Below are 5401 nucleotides of genomic sequence, written 5' to 3' on the forward strand. Positions count from 1 at the left end.
AGAGGTGTTGAGGTGATTGGTGAATGGGTGAAGAAGAGAGAGTGGTAGGGTAGGTGGGGATCCTGTGGGGTCCACAGATCCTGAGGTGTCAAGGAAAAGTCATCCCTGCACCAAATGGCATGCAAAAATGCGTTTTGAGCCAATTCTGGCGTTAAACGCCGGGCTGGTGCCCATTTCTGGCGTTTAACGCCGAATGCTTGCCCTTTTCTGGCGTTTAACGCCAGTCTGGTGCCCCTTTCTGGCGTTAAACGCCCAGAATGGTGCCAGACTGGGCGTTAAACGCCCAACAACTAGCCTCACTGGCGTTTAAACGCCAGCACGCTCTCCTCCAGGGTGTGCTGTTTTTCTTTCTGTTTTTCATTCTGTTTTTGCTTTTTCAATTGATTTTGTGACTTCTCATGATCATCAACCTACAAAAGAACATAAAATAACAAAGGAAAATAGATAAAATATAACATTGGGTTGCCTCCCAACAAGCGCTTCTTTAATGTCAGTAGCTTGACAGAGGGCTCTCATGGAGCCTCAGAAATACTCAGAGCAATGTTGGAACCTCCCAACACCAAACTTAGAGTTTGAATGTGGGGGTTCAACACCAAACTTAGAAGTTGGTTGTGGCCTCCCAACACCAAACTTAGAGTTTGACTGTGGGGGCTCTGTGTGGCTCTGTTTTGAGAGAAGCTCTTCATGCTTCCTCTCCATGATGACAGAGGGACATCCTTGAGCCTTAAACACAAAGGATTCTTCATTCACTTGAATGATCAATTCTCCTCTATCAACATCAATCACAGCCCTTGCTGTGGCTAGGAAGGGTCTGCCAAGGATGATGGATTCATCCATGCTCTTCCCAGTCTCTAGGACTATGAAATCAGCAGGGATGTAATGGTCTTCAACTTTTACCAGAACATCCTCTACAAGTCCATAGGCTTGTTTTCTTGAATTGTCTGCCATCTCTAGTGAGATTTTTGCAGCTTGCACCTCAAGGATCCATAACTTCTCCATTACAGAGAGAGGCATGAGGTTTACACTTGACCCTAAGTCACACAAGGCCTTCTTGAAGGTCATGGTGCCTATGGTACAAGGTATTGAAAATTTCCCAGGATCCTGTCTCTTTTGAGGCAGTTTCTGCCTAGACAAGTCATCCAGTTCCTTGGTGAGCAAAGGGGGTTCATCTTCCCAAGTCTCATTCCCAAATAACTTGTCATTTAGCTTCATGATTGCTCCAAGGTATTTAGCAACTTGCTCTTCAGTGACATACTCATCCTCTTCAGAGGAAGAATACTCATCAGAGCTCATGAATGGCAGAAGTAAGTCCAATGGAACCTCTATGGTCTCATTTTGAGCCTCAGATTCCCATGGTTCCTCATTGGGGAACTCATTGGAGGCCAGTGGACGTCCATTGAGGTCTTCCTTAGTGGCGTTCACTGCCTCTTCCTCCTCTCCAAATTCGGCCATGTTGATGGCTTTGCACTCTCCTTTTAGATTTTCTTCTGTATTGCTTGGAAGAGTACTAGGAGGGAGTTCAGTAATTTTCTTGCTCAGCTGACCCACTTGTGCCTCCAAATTTCTAATGGAGGACCTTGTTTCAGTCATGAAACTTTGAGTGGTTTTGGTTAGATCAGAGACCATGGTTGCTAAGTCAGAGGTATTCTGCTTAGAACTCTCTGTCTGTTGCTGAGAAGATGATGGAAAAGGCTTGCTATTGCTAAACCTGTTTCTTCCACCATTATTGTTGTTGAAACCTTGTTGAGGTCTCTGTTGATCCTTCCATGAGAGATTTGGATGATTTCTCCATGAAGGATTATAGGTGTTTCCATAGGGTTCTCCCATGTAATTCACCTCTTCTATTGAAGGGTTCTCAGGATCATAAGCTTCTTCTTCAGATGAAGCTTCCTTAGTACTGCTTGGTGCATTTTGCATTCCAGACAGACTTTGAGAAATCATATTGACTTGTTGAGTCAATATTTTATTCTGAGCCAGTATGGCATTCAGAGTGTCAATCTCAAGAACTCCTTTCTTCTGATTGGTCCCATTGTTCACAGAATTCCTTTCAGAAGTGTACATGAATTGGTTATTTGCAACCATTTCAATCAGCTCTTGAGCTTCTGTAGGCGTCTTCTTCAGATGAAGAGATCCTCCAGCAGAGCTATCCAAAGACATCTTGGATAGTTCAGAGAGACCATCATAAAAAATTCCAATGATGCTCCATTCAGAAAGCATATCAGTGGGACACTTTCTGATTAATTGTTTGTATCTTTCCCAAGCTTCATAGAGGGATTCTCCTTCCTTCTGTCTGAAGGTTTGGACTTCCACTCTAAGCTTACTCAATTTTTGAGGTGGAAAGAACTTTGCCAAGAAGGCATTGACTAGCTTTTCCCAAGAGTTCAGGCTTTCTTTAGGTTGTGAGTCCAACCATATTCTAGCTCTGTCTCTTACAGCAAAAGGGAATAGCATAAGTCTGTAGACCTCAGGGTCAACCCCATTAGTCTTGACAGTGTCACAGATTTGCAAGAACTCAGCTAAAAACTGATGAGGATCTTCCAATGGAAGTCCATGGAACTTGCAATTCTGTTGCATTAGAGAAACTAATTGAGGCTTAAGCTCAAAGTTGTTTGCTCCAATGGCAGGGATAGAGATGCTTCTCCCATAGAAATCGGGAGTAGGTGCAGTAAAGTCACCCAGCACCTTCCTTGCATTGTTGGCATTGTTGTTGTTTTCGGCTGCCATGGGTTCTTCTTCTTTGAAGATTTCTGTTAGGTCCTCTACAGAGAGTTGTGCCTTGTCTTCTCTTAGCTTTCGCTTCAAGGTCCTTTCAGGTTCAGGATCAGCCTCAACAAGAATGCTTTTGTCCTTGCTCCTGCTCATAAGAAAGAGAAGAGAACAAGAAAATGTGGAATCCTCTATGTCACAGTATAGAGATTCCTTGAGGTGTCAGAGGAAAAGAAAAATAGAAGGCAGAAGTAGAAAATTCGAACTTATCAAGAAGATGGAGTTCGAATTTTGCATTAAGGAATAGTGTTAGTCCATAAATAGAAGGATGTGAGAAGAGGGGAAGTAATTTTCGAAAATCAAGTAAAAGATTTTGAAAACATTTTGAAAAACACTAATTGATTTTCGAAAATAAAAGTGGGAAAGAAATCAAGTGATTTTTGAAAAAGAATTTGAAATTAGAAATAAAAAAGATTTGATTGAAAGTTATTTTGAAAAAGATGTGGTTAAGAAGATATGATTGATTTTAAAAAAGATGTGATTGAGAAGATATGATTTGAAAAACATTTTAAAAAAAGATTTTGAAAATTAATGACTTGGCTATCAAGAAAAGATATGATTCAAACATTAAACCTTTCTCAACAGAAAAGGCAACATACTTGAAATGTTGAATCAAATCATTAATTGATAGCAAGTATCTTTGAAAATAGAAAGAAATTGAATTTGAAAAAGATTTGATTGAAAAGATATAATTTGAAAAAGATTTGATTTTGAAAACTTGAAAAAAATTTGCATTGAAAACAAAATCTTCCCTCTTGTGCCATCCTGGCGTTAAACGCCCAGAATGGTGCACATTCTGGCGTTTAACGCCCAAAACTCTACCCTTTTGGGCGTTAAATGCCCAACCAGGCACCCTGGCTGGCGTTTAAACGCCAGTCTGTCCTTCTTCACTGGGCGTTTTGAACGCCCAGCTTTTTCTGTGCAATTCCTCTGCTGAATGTTCTGAATCTTCAATTCTCTGTATTATTGACTTGAAAAGACACAAATTAAAAATATTTTTGGATTTTTAATCATGAGGAATAATCAAAATGCAACTAAAATCAAATAACAATGCATGCAAGACACCAAACTTAGCAGTTTGTATACTACTGACACTATATGAGACACATAAACACTCAAGTCAAGAGAATTTAAAAATCAGAGCAATGAAATCATCAAGAACAACTTGAAGATTAATGAAGACACATGCATGAATGCAAAAGGAGCAGAAACATGCAATTGACACCAAACTTAAAATGAGAATAGAGTCTCAACAGGAAAAATATTTTTGGTTTTTTTTTTGTGCTTTTTCGAAAATTAAGTGGAAAAAGAAAAGAAAGATATCAAAATTCTTAATGAGAATTCCAGGAATCATGCAATGTTTAGTCTAAGACTCCGGTCCAGGAATTAGACATGGCTTCACAGCCAGCCAAGCTTTCAAAGAAAGCTTCGGTCCAAAACACTAGACATGGCCAAAGGCCAGCCAAGCCTTAGCAGATCACTGCTCCAATAGCAAGATTGATAGAAATCAACAAGCTCTTGTGATGATAAGTTGAAACCTCGGTCCAATGAAATTAGACATGGCTTCACAACCAGCCAGATTTCAACAGATCATCATGAAACTCTAGAATTCATTCTTGAGAACTCTGAAGAAAAAATACCTAATCTAAGCAACAAGATGAACCGTCAGTTGTCCATGCTCGAACAATCCCCGGCAACGGCGCCAAAAACTTGGTGGACGAAATTGTGATCACTACAACTTCGCACAACTAACCAGCAAGTGTACTGGGTCGTCCAAGTAATAAACCTTACGCGAGTAAGGGTCGATCCCACAGAGATTGTTGGTATGAAGCAAGCTATGGTCACCTTGTAAATCTTAGTCAGGCAGACTCAAATGGATATGAATGATGATATACGAATGAAACATAAAGATAAAGATAGAGATACTTATGTAATTCATTGGTAGAAATTTCAGATAAGCGTATGAAGATGCTTGTCCCTTCCGTCTCTCTGCTTTCCTACTGTCTTCATCCAATCCTTCTTACTCCTTTCCATGGCAAGCTTATGCAAGGGTTTCACCGTTGTCAGTGGCTACCTCCCATCCTCTCAGTGGAAATGTTCAACGCACCCTGTCACGGCACGGCTATCCATCTGTCGGTTCTCAATCAGGCCGGAATAGAATCCAGTGATTCTTTTGTGTCTGTCACTAACGCCCCGCCTTCAGGAGTTTGAAGCTCGTCACAGTCATTCAATCATTGAATCCTACTCAGAATACCACAGACAAGGTTAGACCTTCCGGATTCTCTTGAATGCCGCCATCAGTTCTAGCCTATACCACGAAGACTCTGATCTCACGGAATGGCTGGCTCGGTTGTCAGGCGAGCACTCGGTTGTCAGGCGATCAACCATGCATCGTGTATCAGGAATCCAAGAGATATCCACCCAATCTAAGGTAGAACGGAGGTGGTTGTCAGGCACACGTTCATAGGTGAGAATGATGATGAGTGTCACGGATCATCACATTCATCAAGTTGAAGAACAAGTGGTATCTTAGAACAAGAACAAGCGGAATTGAATAGAAGAACAATAGTAATTGCATTAATACTCGAGGTACAGCAGAGCTCCACACCTTAATCTATGGTGTGTAGAAACTCCA

At 40.9% G+C, this 5401-nt stretch overlaps 1 non-coding gene across 1 annotated transcript; it reads left to right on the forward strand.

Moving 5' to 3' along the window:
• Positions 1-2211: 2211 nt before the first annotated feature.
• On the forward strand, positions 2212-2319 carry LOC112700459 (small nucleolar RNA R71). The gene has a single exon (XR_003153367.1). It is a non-coding gene; the product is annotated as a small nucleolar RNA R71 (small nucleolar RNA).
• Positions 2320-5401: the final 3082 nt, after the last annotated feature.

Source organism: Arachis hypogaea, chromosome 6 (genome assembly GCF_003086295.3).
Source record: "Arachis hypogaea cultivar Tifrunner chromosome 6, arahy.Tifrunner.gnm2.J5K5, whole genome shotgun sequence".
In the NCBI taxonomy this organism is placed as follows: Eukaryota; Viridiplantae; Streptophyta; class Magnoliopsida; order Fabales; family Fabaceae; genus Arachis; species Arachis hypogaea.